This window comes from Myotis nattereri (assembly GCF_964212035.1).
Source record: "Myotis nattereri genome assembly, chromosome: X".
Taxonomy (NCBI): domain Eukaryota; kingdom Metazoa; phylum Chordata; class Mammalia; order Chiroptera; family Vespertilionidae; genus Myotis; species Myotis nattereri.
In genome coordinates this window covers 108,238,715-108,262,775 of record NC_138078.1, presented here as the reverse complement: position 1 = coordinate 108,262,775, position 24,061 = coordinate 108,238,715, and the positions used below count along the sequence as shown (strand labels likewise).

Below are 24,061 nucleotides of genomic sequence, written 5' to 3'. Positions count from 1 at the left end.
GTGCTGTTAGCGGGTGGGAGCAGTGGCATTGGGAGTGGGGCCGCCAGCAGACAGGACCAGGGGCTGCAGTGGAGGGGCTGGGATGGGGGGCTCGGAGAATGGGCCAAGACCTGCCCCTGTGCCCACCGCAGCCTTGCGGCCCACAGTTCCTTTTAAGATGCACAAATTTGTGCACTGGGCCCCTAGTACTATATAAATATTTAACCAAGACAAAAACAGCATATAATCTCAGCTTCATATCAACATCCCTCACCTGCCCCTTTCAACCAGAATGTTACCTATGAGCCTCTAGAACAGTGGTCCTCAACCTTCTGGCCCTTTATTCTTTTATATTTTTTTTAATATTTTTTTATTGATTAAGATATTACATATGTGTACCCTCTACCCCCCCCCCCCCCGCTCATCCCCTCACCCCCCTGTTGTCCGTGTCCATTGGTTAGGCCTATATGCTTGCATATAAGTCCTTTGGTTGATCCTTCTCCCTTGCCCCCACCCTCCCCTACCTTCCCTCCAAGGCCCGACAGTCCAATCAAAGCCTCTCCGTCTCTGGATCAGTCCTTGTTCATCAGTTTATGTTGTTCATTATATTCCACAAATAAGTGAGATCTTGTGGTATTTATCCGCTCTCCAGTTCCATCGATGCTGTGGCAAATGGTAAGAGTTCCTTTTTCTTCTTCCTCTTCTTAAAGAATACCTTTCAGCATTTCATATAATGCTGGTTTGGTGGTGATGAACTCCTTTAGCTTTTTCTTATCCGTGAAGCTCTTTATCTGACCTTCCATTCTGAATGATAGCTTTGCTGGATAAAGTAATCTTGGTTGCAGGTTCTTGCTATTCATCTCTTTGAATATTTCTTGCCACTCTCTTCTGGCCTGCATGGTTTCTGTTGAGAAATCAGCTGACAGTCAGATGGGTACTCCCTTGTAGGTAACTGACTGTCTTTCTCTTGCTGCTTTTAAGATTCTCTCTTTATCTTTTGCTCTTGGCATTTTAATTATGATGTGTCTTGGTGTGGTCCTCTTTGGATTCCTTTTGTTTGGGGTTCTCTGCGCTTCCTGGACTTGTAAGTCCATTTCTTTCACCAGGTGGGGGAAGTTTTCTGTCATTATTTCTTCAAAAAGGTTTTCAATATCTTGCCCTCTCTCTCCTTCTGGTACCCCTATAATTCTGATGTTGGTATGCTTGAAGTTGTCCCAGAGGTTCCTTACACTATCTTCATATTTTTTGAATCTCTTTTCTTTTTTCTTTTTCGGTTGGGTATTTTTTGTTTCTTTGTATTTCAAATCTTTGACTTGATTCTTGGGATCCTCTTGTCTGCTGTTGGATCTCTGTAAATTATTCTTTATTTCAGTCAGTGTATGCTTAATTTCTAGTTGGTCCTTTTTCATGTCCTCCATGGTCTCACTATACTCCTTGAGGGATTCATTAAATTTATCGGCGGTTTCCATAAAATTCTTGACAAACCTTATAAACGTGGCCTTGAACTCTATATCCAGTCGTCTGCCCTCCTTCATTTCTGCCAATTGTGACCTGTTTCTTTGTCTCCGCATTTTGGCTACTTCCCTGTGTTGATAGAGTGGCCCTGCGCGCCAGGTGTCCTGTAGGGCCCAGTGGCTCAGCCTCCCCAGTTACCTGGGGTGGACACTCTTGGTACACTCTTGGTGCCTTGGTTGTTGTAGGATCACTGGGAGGAATTGACCTCCAGGCCAATTGGCTGTAGGAATCAGCTGTGTCTGAAGTGGGAGAATGGTCCCCCTCTGACCACTGGGTACAGTGGCTCCTGGATCTAAGGAGGTGCTAATTCAGCCCCTGCCTGAGGCCACACAGCCGGAGCCGCCACAAAGAGGCTCAGCTGTGAAGCAATGCAAGCCACTGCGGGGCCTTGGGCCTTCTCTTGGAAGTTCCGGGTCTGCTTGGCTGGGCTGTAGTTAGGTACCTTCACATGCAAAAGCCTCTGCTGCAGCCTGGGTGGGGCGGGGTCTCAGGGAGTCAAAAGGGCGGAGAAAGAAGATATGGCTGATTCTCTGTGCCCGGAGTCGCGCGTCTCAGTGTCCCGGTAACGGCTGCAAGCACCTCTGAGGGAAATCTGCCCTCAAGTTCGCCTGCTGCCGCCTGACAGAGCAGCCTCTCCCCGTATGAGTCCTGGGTCCCCAGAGACTTCCCGGAACCAGAGTTCAGAGCAGTCGGGAGCTTGTGATTCAAAAAGACAGCCGTGTCCTCAGGTGCCACCCCCTTTCCGCGCGCGCGCGAGCCGCCGCCGTACCTCTGCACTCAGCCTCCGCAGCTCCTCTGGCTCTCAGCGTGCTTTTCTTTTCTTCTAGTTGTAGAAATTACACTCAGCCAGCCTTCCTGTTGTTCTGTACGATGTTTGCTCCGTCCTTTGGGATATTTATCAATTGTTGTGGGAGGCGACTATTTCCCGGTGTTTATCTATGCTGCCATCTTAGTTTTTCCTCACCTTCTGGCCCTTTAAATACAGTTCCTCATGTTGTGACCCAACCATAAAATTATTTTCATTGCTACTTCATAACTGTAATGTTGCTACTGTTATGAATCGTAATGTAAATATCTGATATGCAGGATGGTCTTAGGTGACCCCTGTGAAAGGGACGTTCGACCGCCAAAGGGGTTGTGACCCACAGGTTGAGAACCACTGCTCTAGAAGATCTTGAGTGGCCACTGATTCCGACTATGTTCCAGGGTAGTGTCATGTGTTTTACATACATTATGTCCTTTTGTTACTCATAATACCTTATAATATGGCTATTATATTCATTATCTTTATTTTATAGGTGAGAAAAATTAAGATTCAGGGAGGTTGACTGACTTGACCAGGTCATGTGGGTAAGAAGTAACAGAACTGTTGTTTCAACCTGGACCCATTTGATTTTCAAGTACATGTTTGTTCTATTGTACCATGCTGGTGAGGGATAACCAGGATGCTGGGAGTTATAGACCTAGTTTAAAAGGCTTGAGAATGATCACTTACTTTGTTGTGTCCTTGAAATGGCCATTATTGATTATAGACCACTATTTAGAATTCATTACCACACGTAGTCATTTTTAAACTGATGTAAATGTGAAAAATAAAATAGTTGGTGTGATAGGTCTATTTTAGCATCCCAGACCACAAGGAATTATACGTGCTCAAACCCTCTTGAATATATATTTAGCCTATAGGTGATCATTAACAAAGAAAATAGCTCAACTGATATCACAAATGGAGAACTCTAGAACTTTAAGATCACCATGGCGAATGTTTGGTCTGTGAGGAAGAGTGTCTTCCTAACTCAGGAATCAAGGGCCAATGAGCTGAACTTTATATCACCAAGTTGGAACATTTAATTGAAGTAAGAGGTGAATATATATATATAATATTTTGGTTGTTGTGGATGGGAGTAATTTGTTCAAAATGATCATCATTGGAAGTAACTTCATTAGTGCTACAGAATGCATGGACTGGTACTTCTGAGTTAGTAAAGAGTTGGTAAAAAAAAGTTCAACTGGAAGGGGAGATGGTTTTTCAAGGCATAGCAGGAATTGCTAATGTCACCTCTTTCAGAGGTGGGTTCTTCCAGAAAAACCTAAGGTATGTCTTGAATATCTCACATTTGATAACACAGTGTAGCTACATTTCTGGGTCACAGTGCCAGGATTGGGAATCTGGGCTAGGTACCAAGGATAGATTGGAGATATTTTCCTTGAAAATAAGAACTGTAGGAACGTGTACCGATAGTCATGAAAGTCATTGTCTTATAGTTTACTTTTGTTAAAAGCTCTATTGCAGGTTTTTCTTTCTTTTTGTCTACTTGATCACTTAGATTTCAAAGTAGAATAGGGATTTTGAGTATAGATCAGCAATCCTCTGAAATTTTGATTTCTGTTTATTATTTAAGTATACAGAATTTCCTTTTTGCCAATGACTCATGTATTTATTTATTTTTGACTCTTCTTGTTTCTATTGTATTTTCCCCCTTGTATTATTGATAAAGTTGTTTGGTTTTACTTTCAGTACACAGTCATCCTACTACATACCTCAGATGTTGCCAGTTCTTTTAGGTCAGTGAAAAATTTACTTATATGAAATAATATTTCATCTTTTGATGAAAAAGGAGTCTTGTTTGTTATGGAGATATTCTATATGAAGAAATGGCTACCCTCTGCTTTGCATCAACATCATGCATTTATTTTTCCCATTGAATATCAAGTTATCTCCTTCTTAATGAACCTTGTGTCAGAGCCATGCTGAAGCAGAATTAGGGGCTTGACAAAGGAGAAATAGACCTGTGGTCATAAAGCCTGAAATGGATCAACTCACAAACTTCCTTCCTTTGGGGTGAGGCAAATGCCCCCCCTTTTTTGAGGGGTAATTTACACAGAGAGGCTGCAACTAAAGTCTTCACTGAGCTGAGAGCATGGTTTGCATATTTGCAGCCATGGGGAAAACCTCAATCCCTTCTGAATTTTATCAGGTCCTAAGTGGCAAATTTGTGGTATGTTTTTATTCTGCTCTCATCTTTAGAGGTTGTGTAACAGCTGTCTAGCATAGTTCCAACTCCCTATCAATGTGGTAACCATATTTTCCAATTATAAGTCAGGACACATGGTCTGAAATGTTCCAGTACTTAAGGAGACAATAGAATAACATATTTGAAGTCCAAACTGTTGCAGACACCATTCTTAGGAAAACAAGCACGTTCAAATTTTGTCCACACGGGAACGTTAGTTAAAGTTCCTATTTGTGATAGAGAATGCTGTGCTTGACCTATTGATTTTTTGTTCCTTTTGAGATCCTATAGTTGTCCTTGCTGAGATTTCAGGTAAGATTAGGTAAGTTTTAACCACAATAAAGCCCTAGTGAGTTCTGGTTGTTTGTTGTTTCCGGTATTGTAGCCACTTACAGGAACCTCACATTGTGGGGATAATGTGTTTGTGTGATGATAATGTGAGTGAGGTGCCCTATTGAATTACTATTCATATGGGGCTTGTGGAATTAACGTCTTCTCTTAATGCTCTTACTTCATACATGAAATTTTGGGAGGCATGTAACTTCTAAGCGTCTTCTTACAAACTCCCCCTCGAATGAGAGGGAACAAAGTGGCCAAAATTCAAGAGAATGTGGAATAAGGAGCTTTCTTGTGTACAAACCCAGGGAAAATGCTTCATTAGGACAAAGCCATTACTATTATGGAAAGAGGTCTTTCAGCCTCAGGACTAAGGTCACTCAGACCCTTAGGAGAACCCTGAGTGCATAAGGGGTTTAAGTGCACAGTTGGATTTTATATAAATGCTGTAAATGTGTTCATGGAAAACAGCGTGATTATTTGAAAATTTTGATGTAGTCTGAACACAGTATTTTTTTCTATTTGACAAAGTAAACTCTCTCACATTTCCTTCCTAGGAGCATTTCTTTCTTTCTTTTAAAACCATGAACTGAATATCCCTGGCTTCTTGAAGGTCAGGTTGGCATTTTATCCCCTTTCCCAACTCTGGGCATCTGAAGTTGCTATTACTCCTCTAACTGTGTATTTGTCACTGGCTGACTGTGGGTGAAAATTATCTGCTTTCTTTTTAAAAATCTTTATTGTTGAAAGTATTACATATGTCCCCTTTTGCTCCATTGACCCCCTTCTAGCCTGGCCCTGCCCCCTGCTCCAGGCCTTCACCACCGTATTGTCTGTGTCCATGGGTTATGTATATATGCATACAAGTTCTTTGGTTGATCTCTCCCCCCCCCCACCTCCGCCCCGCACCAAACAAGAGAGACAGGAAGGGAATAAAAGTGTCTGTACATTTCTGGCTTAACTAGTGATCACGGCAGAGTCTACTCTTATCTCCTAATTGTTGCCTCAGAAATCAGGTTAGGAGGGTACCTTTCATTGCTGAGGTCTAGAGAAAAATACCTTTTTGCAAACTCTAACTTTACCTCCTAAAATTAGTCCTCAGGGAACAAGACGGGTCTCCTATTGTCTACAAAGAGAGGTGTGATGATTCTACTCACAAATCCTGTAGCACCTCCGAGCTCTCCAGTTTGTGACTTAGCAAGCTAATATACATCGCATTTTTACCAGGGAAACTTTGTCTTGTTTTCCCCAACCCCGTTTTTGGCTAAAGGCAATACAAGCTCTCAGAACCTTGCCTGTAGGATCTAGATCAACAGTATTGTAGCTTCTATATCCTTTATTACCCATGGAAGAATGTTGCTTAGAGCCCACATTGTGAAGTACATGAATTAAATTTAGTGTCCTCTATTTCCCCCCACTCTTTGTCCTTTTCTCCCAATCATTTTTTGTTTATTTGTTTAAGACACATTTATTGAGATTTTAGTATTTATCAGGCATTTTATTAGGCATTGAGGATACAAGTGGCAAACATAGCAAGATCTCAATTTTCACAAAGCAGCCACATAAAATAGCAGTTAAGAACACACACTTTGCAATTAGACTGCCTGGGTTCAAATCCTGGCACTGCTATTGTTTGAGAGTAGACAAATCACTTAACCACTCTGTGCCCTACTTTCTGCATCTGTAAAATAGGAACAATAACAGTATAACCTTTATAGAGTTATTATGAGTGTTAGATGAGTTCCTGGGTCACATGAAATATTATGTTTTTATTAAATAACGAGAGGCCCGGTGCATGGATTTGTGCACTGGTGGGGTCGCTTGGCTTGGCCTGCTGGGACTGGGCCGAAACTGGCTCTCTGACATCCTCTGAGGGGTCCCAGATTGTGAGAGGGTGGTTCTTGGGTGACGCACCCCAGAATCGAACTCCCTCTTCAATGGTTCCGGATGTATTACCCGAGAACCACAGCTGCCAAGTTACCATAGCTTGGCAGCTCCTACAGTGAGCATCTGCCCCTTGGTGGTCAGTGTGTGTCATAGCTACCGGCCGATCAGCCTGTTGCTTAGTCTTTCATATATAGAGATATAAAGCTTACATTGTAGTGGAGAAGATGGATAATTATAGATCATGATAAGTGAAGGGAACAGGTTGATATGTCCAGTATCCTGATACTGTTTATATCTTGGCATATCTTTTGCCTGGGGAAGGATCTTATGAAATAATTCACACTATGAATTGAACATCTTGATATATTTATATTTCTACAAAAGGAAAAGCACATCTACATAATAAAAGCCCAGCAACCATTATGGCAGAATGACCAGAATGACCAGTCACTATGATGTGCTGGCCACAGGGGCCATCACCAGCACTGCTGCTGAGCCTGAGGGCCCTGGGGCCAGTTGCAGGGCTGCCACCAAGGCACCAGTAAAGAAGAACGTGAAGGTCACCAGTGTGAGCATGCAGCTTGAGATGAAGGCTCTGTGGGATGAATTTGATCAGCAGGGCACCGAGATGATTGTCACCAAGGCTGGCAGGTCAGGGCGCTCCTCTCCCTGCTGCAACCCTCCCTACATGGTGCTAGTCTTGGGCAGCAGGCTTTGGCCCGATCCACACAAGAGAGACTGAGAAGCAGGCTGGGGGGGCGTGGCCTGGCCACCTGCGGGTCCCCCTCAGCATGGGCCAGCTCCTTCGCTCTCTGAGTCCTAGCTCCAGTGACAGCTGCCTGGCACACCGGGCCGGAGGGTACTGCTTGGGAGGCCAGGAAGGCGGCAGAGAGAAACCCTGTGTACCTGCCGCCCGACCAGCAGCCCAGGACCCGGCACTGCCAGAAACGGACCGGCTCAAAGCACACCAAGCTTGGGGGGAAGGCAGCCGCCTGTAAGGGGCCTTGCCACCAACTGACTCCCAATGGATCCCACCTCAAAGGAAACTCGGTCTTTGGTTCCTTAGTGCAGTCTATCCTGGCTAAAGAGGAGCAGCTGGGCACATTTTAGGGGAGAATTAAGACCTAAAACAGTGTGCTCTGTTCTGTGAAGATTGCTACCCAAGTTGTCTTAGGCCTAAATTCCAGTGATTGTGGGGCCTGGCTCTGCCACTGGGGCCCGTGTCTTCCAATTGGCCTGTATTTGTTGCAAGGGCCCAAAGAGAAGGGGAACACGTTTTTCAATGCAATGGATTTAACCAACAAAGGCCAGTGCCGGGCTGTGTCTAATGTACACACAGAGATACCAGCTCTGAGTCCGCCTGGCCAAAGGGAGCTCGGCCTATTTGCAGAGCCTTATGGAGGTTTCTGTATCCTTGCTGAGGCCATCCTCCTTGGGAAGCCTGGGGCCCATGCTCAGCTCCAGCTCAATGGATCTTCTCCAGGCCCCTCCCCTTGGCCAGCCCCACCCCAGATTGCCCCCCAGCCCCTCCCCCTGGCTGGCCCACCTATCGGCCCCAATTTGGGTGGGCAGGGCGGACCCCATCCATGCATTAATTTGTACACTGGACCTCTAGTATTAAATATAAACCATTTGCTGTTAAATTTTATTGTAATTTAGAAGCAACTTGTAGGCCCTACCTCCAGAGTTCAAGTTGGCTGCTAGAGCTCCAGCTATCATATTTCTTTTCCAGGAAGCAGAATGGGGGAAGAAAGGGGAAAGGGTGTACTCTCTCTCTCTTAAGGAGATTTCCCAGAAGTTCCATGTAACAATTTTGCTTATATCTCACTCTTTTGAACTTAGATGCCTGGCTCCATCTAGCTGCAAGGGAGGCTAGGCAATGTAGTATTTTCACTGTTGAATATGCTCAGCTAAAAGTGGAGATTCCCTTTACTAAAGAAGAAAGGGAGAATGGATATTGGGAACCAGCAAACAATCTTCATGCTAATCCAGTTCTCTGTCAAACTAACTTCATATTTAAATTAGCGGCTTTCCTTTTTCTTGCTTTGGGACTATCACGAACACTCCTCTATTCTCATTAGTTGTAACTAGGTTAGATTTTTTTGCTCAGACGAAATGAAAATCTAACATTTATTGAGCACTTTCTCTATGCCAAGCATTGCACAGCAATGCTATGTAGACTCTATTATTATCACCATTTTGTAGATGAGGACACTGAGGTACAGAGAGTATAAATAACTTCCTTGATAGTGGCAGAGTTAGGATTTGAATGCAAGTAATTTGATGCAAGAACCTGCTTATTAACACGGTACTGCCAGATTTGCTTTGAGTTGGGGAAAGGGAATGAGAAAAAGTGGGAAGAGAGAGGCATGGTAAAAGCAGCATGTCTTTCATCTGAAATGTTTAGAAGTTCCATTTTCTTAACTTATAGAACTTGTGTATAGCATAACATTTTAAATGTTTTCTGTGATTTGATACAAGTTTTTTATTGAACAAATTGGTTTGCCACTCAAGGCCCTTCACAGTCTGACCTCAGCTTTTCTCATCTACCTTAGCTCATACTACTCAGTGAGACATATTGAAAAGAAGCTTTAGAAATCAGGAAAGTTTTGGTTCGTTTCCCACTTCTACCACTCTTACCTGTTTGGCTTTGGGCAACTTACCTACTTCTTTGTATCTGAGATTTCTTTTTCTTTAAATCGGGAATGGTAATACCTACTTTAAAAAGGCAATTGTAGAAAGTACAGGAGACAATGTACATGATATTCCTAATACTTAAATGAAAGTTATTTTTTTCTGTCTTCTTATTTTTCTTACTCCCTTCCCTCTCTGCATCTCTACTCTCTTTCCCTTTTTCCAGTATGCTGTAGGCAAACCAATTTATTTACTTTTCTTTAAGAATAATCTACTCTTTTTAATCTCCCTGTCTTTGATTTTGACATTGCCTCTTCCTGAAATGCCCCATTCTCTTCTCTCTTTGTTGCACACTGGTACCTACTGAAGGCCAGAGGCTAGCCACCAGTATGTTTGCAAAATACTTACCACTTTTATTTATTTAAAAATTTTAAATTACAGTTGAGTTGAAATATTATATAAATCAGCTGTACAACATAGTGAATAGATATTTATATAACTTATGAAGTGATTCCCTGGTAAGTCTAATACCCTCCAACACTATACATAGTTATTACAATATTATTGACTATATTCCCTATGCTGTACTTTACATCCCCCTGACTATTTGGTAACTGGAAATTTGTACTTCTTAATCCCTTCACTTTTTTCACCATTAGCTTCAACCCCGTCCCATCTCTGTATCTATGAGTTTGTTCTATTTTGTTTGTTCATTTATTTTGTTCTTTGGATTATACATGTATGTGAAATCATATGGTATTTGACCTTCTTTTGATTGACTTATTAAATTTAGCATAATACCCTCTTGGTCCATCCATACTGTCACAAATGGTTAGATTTTATTCTTTTTTATGACTGAGTAATATTCCATTATATATATGTACCACATCTTTATCTACTTGTCTATTAATGGGTGCTTGAGTCGCTTCCATATCTTGGCTATTGTAAACAATGCTGCAATGAACATAGTGGTGCATATATCTTTTGGAATTTGTGTTTTGGATTTCTTCAGATAAATACCCAGAAGTGAAATATTTGGGTCATAAACTACTTCTATTTTTAATATTTTGAAGAACCTCCATACTGTTTTTAATTGGAGGCATACTCTTATTCATTCACCATATAGCTCACCTCTTTCTTTTTTTCTTACACATAGAATCCTTTATGGTTTCTCCTGGGCTCCTGAAAGCATTTCAGTTTGAGACAATTTCACCCCAGTTTTTTTAAAAAAATATATTTTTATTGATTTCAGAGAGGAAGGGAGAGGGAGGGAGGGAGAGAGAGCCAGCGAGAGAGAGAGAGATCAATGGTGAGAGAGAATCATTGATTTGCTGCCTCCTGCATGCCCCCTACTGGGGATCAAGCCTGCAACCCAGGTATGTGCCCTTGACCAGAATCAAACCTGGGACCCTTCAGTCCGCAGGCCAACACTCTATCCACTGAGATAAATCGGCTAGGGCCCACCCCAGTTTTAATCCTGCTCATTGTTCAGGGGCCATCTCAAATGCCTTGTCTCCCATGGAAGTCTTCCTTGATCTGATCATAACCTGAAATTTCTGGCTTCCCCCTCTTTTTTCCTCCTAAAGTGATGAAATGTATTTCTTCTTCAGCTTTGTGTTAATGGTGTGTGCAAGACTTACTTATGCACTTATTAAAATCTAAGCTCTCTGAGGAGAGGAATCCTTGTTTTTTAATCTTTGCAGCCTACTTAGTGCTTAATAGCTGTCTTACTCCTGTTAGACACGTAGATTCCTATTCATTGGTCAGTGAAATCACTCTCATTGCAAAGCTGACCTATAGAAATGCACTGAACAAAAGTATTTTGTATATAGAAATGAAAAGTACCACATTTTGGTAAGAATTCAACTGTCCAACCCTACCATTCTCTGGGAAAGACAAAAAGTAGATTTTTCACTCAATCTGCAATACTGGCATGGGTTCTGTATTTCCTTAGTTTTGCTTCTGAATTGGTATCGATATCAGTCACCAAGAAGTCTTGGCTTGTGCTAAATTTCATATTCAACAGGGTGGGCTTTGAAAAGTAAATGGAGTGAAAACCACAAAGTGGGAAGCTCTAAAATGGATGTACATGGTTAGTATAATCAGTAACTAATTAAGGTGAGGTTTATGACTGTTTTACTTTTTTACCCTGAAGAAATTTCAAGACCAGTTATGCACCACTTCCTATTGGCAAGTGAGAGGCCAAAGGGTCAGAAAGTCAACGTCATTGAGAAGTCTAGTTCTGTCATACATGGGTGGATAGATGGGCTTGAGGCTTGAAGAATAATTATTTTCATCAGGTCATTGGTTTCCTTTGAATGAACTCCATAGAGGTAATACGAATTTTTGAGAATAGTGGGAAAGCATTACTGGATTTCTAAGCAGTGTGCTTATGAAAACTGGCTAAAGCTTTTGCAAGGATACAAAGAATCATTTAGAGCAGGGGTTCTCAAACTACGGCCCATGGGCCACATGCAAATACAAATATTGTATTTGTTCCCATTTTGTTTTTTTTTACTTCAAAATAGGATATGTGCAGTGTGCATAGGAATTTGTTCATAGTTTTTTTTTTTTTTTAAACTATAGTCCGGCCCTCCAACGGTCTGAGGGACAGTGAACTGGCCTCCTGTTTAAAAAGTTTGAGGATCCCTGATTTAGAGCCTCCAACCAAAAGGGGAAAGAGGCCAAGGCTGAATTCCAGTGCCCCAACTTCTGTCCTTTGTGACTGTGGTGCTGATGGTCATTTTCATCACCAGGAAACAGGACCCTCATGTTCTCCACTCTCACCCTCAATCAAGAGATAGATTGAAAAGATCTATATTTCAGCAGTGTTTGCAATAGCAAGCAAGGTAGTCACATGGCAAGGTCCATCCATAAGGGATCAGATATTTTACATAAGTTGCAACCAGAATCTAAGTAGCATTTTAAAAAGAAGATAGGTCTATATGTATGTTCATAGAATTTGAGGTATATCATTGAATGATGAGAGTGAACTGTAGAATATACTTTTGTAAAAAAAAAAAAAAAGTTCGTGTACACACAAACTCATGTGTATGTCTATTCACTGAAGGCTGGAAGGATGTTTAGGGAAGATCAGTTAATAATCTGGTGGCAGATGTGGGTAGGGTTTATAAGGGGAAGTTCCCTTTTTATTTTATATTTTCTTTGTTTATATTTTTATAAGAGGCATGCATTACCTTTATGATGGTAAAAACAATAAGTAGATATTATTTTCTTAAAAAAGAAACAAAAAGAGTCCTTTTTGATGTCCTCTATTCACACAGAAATGTGAATTAATGACAAGAGCTCTGAATACCATGCTTTTGATGGAGGGTGCATGGGATTTCTTCAGGTATCAAAGCCTTAACCTGGTGAGATATGGATTTAATGATGGAATTTTAGCTAATTGGTAATCTGAAACTATACATTCCATTTCCTGATTCATTCCTTTGGTGGGGGGGAGGCTCTTTCTGATGGGTCAAGCAATTTTCAAACCACTTTCTACCAGTCCAATTAGTGGGAGTTGGGGCCCAGTAGGTGTGATCCCAGGACTCCAGGGCTGCTTTAACCACAGCAGCTCCAAGTATGCCTGCTTTTCTGGTATCAGGGTTTCAACTAGGATTTCAATGGGTGGGGGTGTAAGATTTTGATGTTTATTGAAAGTTTGTAAGCTATTGTTTTATATCACACTTAACTATAAAATAGGTAGAAAAAAATTCCTCTTTTATTGGTGAAGCATTGAGGGTCAGAGAGTTAAGTGAGTGGCTTCAGGATAAACACAAGAAAATAGTAGAGTGAAGACTTAAACCCAAGTCTTTAGTTTGGAGATCTTTTTACCAGGTTATATTGCCTCCCATTACTTACCTGGAGGAGCTGTTTTTAGTGAGCTCAGTAATATGACTGAATTAAGAAACATTATGAAATGCCCAGGTGGTTTGTAAAGGCATAGTCTATATTACCTCACTGCCTAGGTTTACCATTTCTTCACAAGCCTGGCCTTGTAGTGGACAGGGCCCAGGAGCCCAGCAGAGAACACTTGCTTTGGGTGCATGTCTGTACTCTAATTACCAAGGAAAGCTAACAGGAAGTTCTTGCTGAGGGTTCTAACCTAGACTGGGATATAATTCCCTTCCCTCTATGCTGGGGTCTAACCCCAGCGGTCCAGGGGTCCCCAAATGTATGGACGGAGTCAGCGAAGAAGGAATGACACAGAGACAGCGTTCAGTTGATCAGCAGCCTAGCCAGGATCTCTAGCCAAGTTCTGGTCAGGATCTCCAGCGAAGTTCTGGTTAGGATCTCCAGCCAGGTTCTGTGTCCATGTTCTCTTGCTAGGTTCTCCAGCCAGGTTCTGTAGCCATGTTCCCTCACTAGGTTCTCCAGCCAGGTTCAGTCACCAGGTTCTAGTCAGGTTCTCTTGCCATGTTCTATCCAGGTTCTGTAGCCAGGTTCTGTCTCTAGGTTCTTCAGCCAGGTTCTCTCGCTAGGTTCTGTCTCTAGGTTCTGTGGCCAGTTTCTGTCCAGGATCTTTTGCCATGTTCTCTCGCTAGGTTCTGTCTCTAGGTTCTGTCTCCAGTTTCTGTCCAGGATCTTTTGCCATGTTCTCTCCAGCGAAGTTCTTCTGTCTCTAGGTTCTGTGTAGGTTCTGTCTCTAGGTTCTGTGTCTAGGTTCTGTGGTGTCCTGTTGTCTTGTTACATCTGTATTTATACCAGTTGATTCCAATCCTATCAATCTCTACTCCAAAGGTAAGGGCGTTTCTTATCTCCATTCCAGGGAGTAAAGATTATGTAGCTTAAGCATGATTGTTCGTAGTTAAAGTGATTAATTATCCGCCTGGCACTTAGTTAAGGGGTTTTATTCCCTCCCTAACTTCAGGGGAAAATCCCTACCTGGGGAAACAACCTTTCTCAGAGAGGTGACCTTGGTTAAAACACAGTGCCAAGAAGGTGAGCAAACATATTAAGAACAGTATGCCATATATGCCAGGTCCCTTGAAACAGCAAGGATGGACTGGCTCCCGGCACCTCTACTCTATAGCTTTAGGCCACTTTTGCCTTGGGTGCACTAAAATACATTGTGTCTCATAGGTGCACTTTATAGATACCCTGTTTCTGGGTGGCTGATGCCTTCATCCCAAATTTCTCAACCAGCACCTAAAATCCTATACGTCTTGAACCATTGCTAAGGCATAAAGGAAAAGACAGGAAAATTTTTTATTATAAGGGAAGAGTTATGAATGGTACAGATTCGAGTGGCTCCTTTAAGACATTAGGAGGTCAAAAGGCACTGAGTTAATAGCCTTATCTATAACCCATGTTGCTGTGCCTTTATTCCTAACTGAACTATGTGATTTTCAGTCTAAGTTTCCTTTTCATAACGTGGCCTTTGGAACATCCTCAAAGATCTCTTGGTACATTCTTGAAAGCTCTTCTACTAGCCTTTGCTACTGCCCTTTATTTTGCCCTCCTGGGGACTGTCGCTGTCTTCTGTTTGGGGTTGGTCCAGTAGGTCCCTCTGTATTCTCAGGGCCAGGTGGTGTTTGGTGGTGAGTAACGACATTGCTTTATATTTGGAACCAATTTTAATAGCCCCAGATGGAATTTTTTAAAGTTCTCATTTTATTTGTAGTAGAAATCCTCAGAGTCAGTAGTTGACAACAGTGGTACTGTGTGTTCTAATGTTAGTACTGGCTTCCCTTACTACCTTGTCCCAGCGGCCACTCATATTGTAGGGAGGCTGAGTGAATGATGCCCTTCCTTTGGTCTATTTCATACAGAGAGCAGTATGGCTCAGGTGAGATTAAAGTGCTACAAGAAATGGATCACCTCAAGCTGGAGCTATTTTTAAGATAGAGCACTAGCTAATGAAAGTTGGTTAGTCTGTTATGAGCAACTTATAGTCAGCAGACAAGAGCAAATTTATATATATATATATATATATATATATATATATATATATATATATATATATATAGTGCAGGGAGGCTGCGGTGGGAAAGATGGTGGATAGGAAGGTGGGAGAGGAGAAGCCAGAGAAGCCATAGCAAGCTGAAGCAACCAGAGGACCTGAAGAAGTATAAAAACCTGTGAAAATGAAGACTGTTTCTTCCAGTAATGGAGGGGAAAATTCCATTTGCAGCACTGAGAAATGATTAGCTGAAGAAGAAGCTGCAGAACAGCCAACAAAGCTTACGAAGATTTCCAAGTTTGGGTTTGCCATAGGTAGTCAGATAGATGACAATGAAAGCCTCAGCCATATCCATCAAACATGGATCACCTAAAACTAAAGAAACTTCCAACTCTTGCTCCAAAAACCCTTTCAGCAGTATCAGCTTTTAATGAAGATGAAGATAGCGAACTAGAGGAAATGCCTCCAGAATCAAAGATGAGGATGAAGAATATTGGAAGCGCTAAACCAACATCAGCAGGACCAAAATCCTTGAATAGAGGAAAGCATGGATTTCTTAATAACCAGAAGCTATGGGAGCAAAATGTAAAGTCTTATCTTGGAAATGTCCATGACCAAAACAATGAAATGATATGTTTTGAAATTGGGGTGTGGGGTGGGTGTAAAGTTAAAAGGAACAGTTTCCTATTTAAAGAATGGCATAAGACTATCTTTGGAGCTGCACCCCACCCTTTTTTTAAAGACTGAGTGGTACACTAATAAATGAGAGTTTGAAGTTAGATGTAATTTATGTTTTATATACAGATTTCAAGAATTTGCTAATTTTGTGGTTCCATGTAGTTCCCAAAGATTAATTAAAAAAATAATGAAATGGTACCTTTCTAAGAATTGCATATTTTTTAGACACAAGTATTAGCATATTAAGAGGGAAGCAAAAAGTTACTGTCTAAACTGCAAGCAATTACTCTAACTTAACTCCCTTATTAACCTAAACTTTCTGACTCTCAGGAACAGCCTTATAAACAGGGAGTATTTTATTGGGAAGAAAATGTTACTTGAGTATTGACTGAATGTGAATTAGATAAAATTAAAATATTGCTTTTTTCCCTAATGGGCATTTGTTTTGTTTCAAATCAAACTAGGTATTGCATTATTATCAGTGGATACAGAGGCACTTAGCTCTTTAAAAGAAAACTTAAAAAAAAAATTTAAATATATTTTTATTGATTTCAGAGAGAAAGGGAGAGGAGAGAGAGATAGAAACATCAATGATTAGAGAGAATCATTAATCGGCTGCTTCCTGCATGCCCCCTACTGTGGGATCGAACCCACAACCCAGGCATGTGCCCTTGACCGGAATTGAACCTGGGACCTTTCAGTCTGCAGGCAGATGCTCTATCCACTGAGCAAAACTGGCTAGGGCAAGAAAACATGTGTTTGTTTGTTTTAAATTTTGTGTAAATTATTAGTATTTGATATAGCCCACTTCACCTTAGCAGGTCTTATCTGCCTTCATTAGTCTTCAAAGAACAACTGTTTGCTACCAAAGTAAATCAGTATTTTTAACGTGTTTGTCTTGGATTTTGTTATTAGCTTAGTTCCTCTAAGCATTTCCACTAGACCTGAGGAAAGTCATAGGAAGCTGTTTCTTTTAAAATACAAACCACCACCAAAAATTTTAAATATATATACTTAAATATCTGGCTGTTTTTATTTTTTAAAAGGTAACACACAGCAACAAAGCAACATTGTGTGAAGATAGAAAATGAGAAAGATGCACTTTCTGTAACTTTGTCATAACATTTAAGTTACTAACTTGTGAATTCCATTTTGATTTGTACTTAACTACAGGAATTGTTATTTAATACAATGAAATGGTTTATTTTCAGTGTATGCATATTAACTAATGACCTCAAAGCACATTTTAAATATTGAAAATAGAAGGAAAGAAAATGTATCTTTAAACATTTTATGAAATCTTTGACCACATACTTCATTACAGTATGTGTTGTAGGGTTGTTTTGTTTTTGTATTTTTGCAATATATATGAATTGTTTTTAATGTGACAATTAATAGATCAAGGAAAAATGCATTATAATGATTTCCTTGAAAACTTCTACAATGTTAAATTTGCAGGCAGGTTCAGACTGTTTTAATGGTGGTAACTAATTGCTCAGCTCTGTTAAAAGCAATAACTTCAAAGAAACAGCCTATATATATTCTTAACACTTTGTTTACTTCATTTATTAGAGTAAGTTCCGAGTAAAATAATGGAAATGTATATAGAACTATTAGTTCTTACTTACTTGATTTAATGATATCGAGATACATGAATTTAACTTGCTTTAATGTAGGCAAACTTTTCATTTTTGTCACTTTTATTGTTAAAATAGCATCCCTTTCCTGCATATTCTTTTCTTGACTCAAACGAAGTATTAGCCTATGTTCAAGATGGGAGAGAGAAAAACTGAGATGAATATCTTTACTAAAATACCAATAAATTTGTCAAACTAAAAAAATATATATTTTTATTGATTTCAGAGAGTAAGGGAGAGGGGAGATAGAAATATCAATGATGAGAGAGAATCATTGGTTGCCTGCCTCCTGCGCACCCCACATTGGGGATCGAGGTCACAACCCAGGCATATGCCATGACCAGGAATTGAACCACGACCACCTGGTTCATAGGTCAATGCTCAACCACTGAGCCATGCCAGCCAGGTGATTTTTTTTTTTCAAGAGAGATTATTAACCATAGCATAGAGAAGTTTCCTTATTGGCAGAAGGTTGCACAAAACCTGGACTAGAGAGCAGATTTTTGTGGATGACCTGCTTCTCTCCCATACTGCTGGCAGTATTGGGATAAACGCTCATATATGATTCAATCCTGTCTCTGCTTAATTGGCTCAAGTAGTGGCAGGCAGCCCAGACCCACTGATTGTCCAGTTACATATTCTAGTGACCATGAAGGGACGTAAGCGAGAGACTCTTCTAGGGATCCCACTTGCTGCCTGGACTGGGGGTTCCTGGGGCTGAGGCCTGGACCCTTATTTGCAGCTAATTTTCCTGTTTTGAGTTCCAGCAGCAGCCTCAGCAATCCCCGTCATCTCACCTGAGACCTAAGTTGAATCAAGCACTTTTATTTTTAATCAAGCGTGTTTGTATGGCACGAGAAGCATTTGCTGCCTTTCGTCTGGGCTTCCTTATGAGGAAGCATGTACTCTGTATGGCAGTACTGTGTATGGCATGGGAGGCATTTTACTGCCTCTTGTCTGGATGAGCCTGATCAGCTCTAGGTGGCAAGGGACCTCCAGTGGTCCTTGCCTGGTCTCAGAGCCCTTAGTCTGATCCATTCCGGGATGAGACACATTGCTCTGCTTTGGTCAGTTTTAAATGCAGGGCATCCTGAGGTTTCTGTGGCTGGACAGACAAGGAGCATGGTGTGAAACTCTTGTCTGTGGTTATGCACGCCTGTAAATATTGTACATAGTGTCTCTGTTGATTGTTGTTTTGTGTCTTTGTTTGGTTTAATTTGTTTAAAGATGAGGCATATTTCACTTTGCTGGGGACCCTAGCTACTTGTGGCAGGCTGAACCTGTGGTAGAGATTGCAGGAACTTCCCAGCAGCTGCTGAGAATTCTTAATCTTGGGAACCCTTCCTGCCCTCCCTCTCAAGGTATTAGCTACTGGAAACTCAGAGCTAGTGCAAGTTCTTGTCTGTCTGTAATGAAAATTACTGATTCATGTTCTTTGCTTGATTTCTTATCTTTGGGGGACTTTAGTTTGCTGGTCACTGTTTTATATATAGGGAATCCTCTGTCTCTGCTGTTTGGGCTTTGTGCCACTCAGAATCCATTTGCTGTGTTGTGTTAGTGTGAGATAAGATTCTAAGGCTAATGTCCTAGCCCACCCTTTTGTGAGTACTCATTTATTTACTGTAGGGGTTTTTCTGTTTCTGTTTTTTTTAAAGATCTCTTCTTATATACAAGATTTCATGTTATTCCAGTCTACTCACAAAAAATATGGGAAGTAAAACCTTCTAAACCCCCAGGACTTTTTCCTAGGAGGACCAGATCTGTAGGCGTTCCCTCCAATAGGCTGCAGAAATAGCAGTGGGGGGGCACTCTGTTCCCATTTTGTAAGGAAGAATAAGCCCATGAGTTATCCCCGTTACAAAATTTTCCAAGAAAATGCCTTGGGTAATAATAATTGGCTTTGAAATCTCAAAGTTGTTAAGGTAAAATAAATATAACTAAAATGAAGGGTATGTGCTAAAGCATTTTTAGTGATAATTATATATGCCTAAACATATTTTTCCAACGTCTTTGGTAACCTAAAACTTTGGAGTTTTCTGGGTTAAATAGTAAAAATTATTAAATATCTATATATTTTAAAATAACAGAATACTGAAATATTAATCTTAGTTTGCCTCATATGGAAAATCTAGAGGATGGATTTGAATCTGGTAATGCAGTGGTTCTCAACCTTCCTAATGCTGCGACCCTTTAATACAGTTCCTCATGTTGTGGTGACCCGCAACCATAAAATTATTTTCCTTGCTACTTCATAACTGTAATTTTGCTACTGTTATGAATCATAATGTAAATATCTGATATGCAGGATGTATTTAGGCAACCCAAAGGGGTCGCAACCCACAGATTGAGAACCACTGTGTTAATGAATGTCTCATATTTTATTTGAAATATCTCTTAAAATGTTAATTTATTGCTAATCTGAGGAATGTTAATTGCTTACATGCCACCTGAAAATTCAGGTTTTTAAGGGTTAAGAATTCTAACTAATTGGAAAGAAATTATGTTTTTGGTGTAATAGAAGGCCTGAGGGCATGGAGATGCATTTTGAAGGAAAAAGAAAGTGGGTTCTAATGTTGGTTATTTCTGAAAGTTGTGAGGTTTCTGAAGAAGGTTTGTGAAAGTGTAGAATTTTGTAAAGAGAAATGTTGAAAGTAAATTATATAAATTACACAGGCCAGTAAGCCAGGACAAGTAGAATAGGGAAACTAAGATGGTTAAATGGCAATTTGGAGCTACTTAGTAAATCCCATCTTCCCTAAACCAAGGACACTTAAGAGTAAATGATTTGCATGTCGCCTCCCTAACCAGAGGGTAAATAGCTTATATCAGTGTACTCAGGGAGACAGCAGAAATCCAATTAGTGTCATTTGCTGACCACACCCAAGGACAAATGAAGTTAGAGAATAAACCTCATTTTGGTTAGTCCTTTTCTAATCTATTAAAAGGGAAAAGGTCTTTCCTGTTTTGGCCCAGGAAACAAAAGTACTATAAGTTATTGAAATGGTTATATGTTATATTCATCAGGCACTTGATTGTTACAAAAAAAGGACCATCTTAATCATTGGAACTGAAGGTTGCTAACCTAATACACTTTTGTCACTTTGAATGCATAATAATAATGATATCTGATATTTTGGTAAAATAAGTTTGACAACCTTCCCAGGGTTTGAATTTTAAGAAACGTTTTCTTGACCTAGAATTGGCTTTAGGTCATTCAAATAGGCCCTGGAATGCCTCAAGGATTTGTTTTTTCTCCCATGAAGGAAAATTTTCTGTTTAAGATACATGGGAAGCTTTGTCAAATAATAATAACTATATTATGCTTTCATTTATAGCTCTAATTGTTATTTTGGAATATTGTGTTTTGCAAAAAGGATAAGATTCCATGTCATTTGCATCTATAATAATAAAAGCATAATATGATAATTAGACTGGACATCCTTCCTTCCAGACAAAGCTGCAGTGGGTGGGGGCCACGGCAGAGGCCCCCAGGTGGAGGCAGCAGTGGGTGGGAGCTGGAGCCAAGGCCCTTGCAGGAATTTCATGCATCAGGCCTCTAGTTACTCTATAAAGTATCTGGATTTAGACAGAACCTAGACACAGAACCTACACAGAACCTAGAGACAGAAGAACTTCGCTGGAGAGAACATGGCAAAAGATCCTGGACAGAAACTGGAGACAGAACCTAGAGACAGAACCTAGCGAGAGAACATGGCAAAAGATCCTGGACAGAAACTGGCCACAGAACCTAGAGACAGAACCTGGATAGAGCATGGCAAGAGAACCTGACTAGAGCCTGGTGACTGAACCTGGCTGGAGAACCTGGACAGAACCTGGCTGGAGAACCTAGTGAGGGAACATGGCTACAGAACCTGGCTGGAGAACCTGGCTGGAGAACCTGGCTGGAGAACCTGGACAGAACCTGGCTGGAGAACCTAGTGAGGGAACATGGCTACAGAACCTGGCTGGAGATCCTGACCAGAACTTGGTTGGAGATCCTGGCTAGGCTGCTGATCAACTGAACACTGTCTCCGTGTCATTCCTTCTTCGCCGACTCCGTCCACACCTTTGGGGACCCCTGGACCTGCTGGGGTTGGACCCCAGCAGAGCAGTGTTGTGTGGACTTACCTCTCCTAGGAATGAATAGTGAAACTTGTAGCAACAGTGTAGTCAAAAACAAAGGACATTTAGCTCTGCAGTGACTGTTATTTGCATTATGGGAAAATGATAGTGTAATTAGTTTCTTCAGGTAAAAAGAAAAGAATAAAAATCTAATTAGAAATGGAAAAAAAAGTATCTGGATTTATAGAGTACTGGTAGGAAAAATCAGGAGAAACAAAAATTTTATTATGGGGTTGAATGAATAGAAAATAATTATATAATTTTTGTAACTTTTGTTGAAAGTATTGCTGATTCTTAATTTTTTTTTGTTTTTCAGATATTAGGAAGCATTTTTAAAGTAATTTGGTAAATTATATATTCTTCTCCCTACCTATCCTCCAGAATTTGGCAATTTTTAATAAGTGGCAATACATTTCTTTGCATGAATTCAGTAAGACATGTTTCCAGTTGTGGTTATATTAACGAAGACTTTGACTGGGATGTCATGTCTGAGGGAGACATGCCTGGACACTGGATGTCACCGGGAAGCTTTAAGGAATGAAGCCAATAAGATCACCTTAGAGAAAGCCTGGTACCTTGCATGGTCACATGGTTCATGGCAGTCTTCCCAGGTAAGGAATGAAGGTTGCTTTCCTGAGAGATGGCAAAGAAGGAGCCTCAAGACATCATTGGAGATCTCAACTTGAGAAATTCACCCATATCTACAGGTATTTCAGGCAAACCTGATGGCAGCTAGGTGGCTCAGCTTCTTTGCCCTGCAGAGCTAATTAAAGTTTGATCATGAAATTCCAGCAAAGTATATCTTTTTAAAATACTAGCTTATGTGATCAACTGTTGTTCTTATTGTGTTCATGCAAACAATCAGGTCAAATTGTTACTAGACATAATACAGTAAATAAATTGGTCTTAAGTTGGCTCTTTAATAAAAATGAGGGTGATTTTATGGAAAAAATTATATCTCAATAAATTATTACAACTGAAATGTTTTTTCCTTCCACCAGACCATTTGTCATAATTCTTGCTGTTCTAACTTTTGCTCACTAATACTAAATTTTATAACACGGTTTGTCTGCACCAGGTTACAGCCCTACTTGCACTCAGGGAATACCGCCTCTAGATACCATCGCCACCTCCTTCCGTGATCAGGCTCTGAAGGAAAAACTTTGTCCCTCCTCAACAGGAAGCAGTTCCAGAAGAGACCCTGCACCCCTTTTCTCTGAAAGGATTCAGAGCCAAGACCCTTGAGGGGATGTGATAGGCAGTTAGACATGAGCAGAGCAAGGACGATGGGCCAATTGGAGGAGAAATGGACAAGACCCTGAGATGTGCTTCTCACCACTCCAACTGCTCTGAAGCTGGAAGTGGAGAAACCTGTGTAGAACAGACCTTTACATTTTGCCTTGTAGGAGTTTGGACACCTATTGCCAATATATAGAATTATTCCATTCATTTTGGGAAGAAAGTCATCTGCTGGGACCTTTATATGTTGAGACCCACTGTTTGGGAAAAGGATGCAGGGATATTTTCTCTAAAGGTTACTGCAGTAGTTCCCCGTGGCAAATGTCTAACTTTTACAGGGTGTGCTATTGTCTTTCAGTATCTAATAACTATAATATGAATTGTTCTGATAATTTCACCTTCCCTTATAGTAATGAACATATTAAGCTGCTAGCTGGTTGGTTTCTGATAATGTGGGGTAACTATTTATCCCTAACATCATTGGGGGTGGGGGGAGCTGTTCCTTAGGATGACTGACTGTCTTTATGCCTCAGAAACATCACAGAGTCTGAACCAAAAGAGACCTTCTCAAGGCTGTGGCACCTGGCTGCAATGAGGATCTCCACCTGTGGAGCCCTGCTGCATATATTGCTTTGACCATTATTGTTATGCTGGTAATGGTAGGCTCCCCTAATGTAGAAGTGACCCAGCTGACTTGTAGCATGGTAAAAGCCCTAATGCCACCTCCAGGGCTATACATGGGATAAATCAACAGCTGAGCCAGGTCAGGGAGGCAGGTCTAGAAAATTGGACAGCGATAGATTATTTGCTGTTGCAGCATAACCACAGTTGTAAGGAATTTAAAGGAATTCACTGTTTTAATCTTTCTGACAATTCTCAGTTGATAGAAAACATATCCAAGATCCTGCATTTGGTGTAGTCCATCCCTGGGAACTGCTTTCAAGGCAGAAGCAGATGTGGTCCAGCAGGATGAGACTTTTCATCTAAAACTAATCTCATAGATACAAGATGATAGAAATAGCAGTGGGGAAATGTTAGGGGCAAAAATAGAATATTGGGGACTAGCTATGGTTATGGGAAATATTAATCATGCTCTGTTAACCAGGATTGCCTTG

The 24,061-nt window shown here is 40.8% G+C and overlaps 1 pseudogene across 1 annotated transcript; it reads left to right on the top strand.

The window, feature by feature from the left end:
• The first annotated feature begins 15,361 nt into the window (after positions 1-15,361).
• LOC308511787 (PEST proteolytic signal-containing nuclear protein-like) lies at positions 15,362-22,952 on the top strand (annotated as a pseudogene). Its single transcript has 3 exons — positions 15,362-15,584; positions 15,686-15,925; positions 22,786-22,952. The product of its transcript is annotated as a PEST proteolytic signal-containing nuclear protein-like (transcript).
• The last annotated feature ends 1,109 nt before the right edge of the window (positions 22,953-24,061 follow it).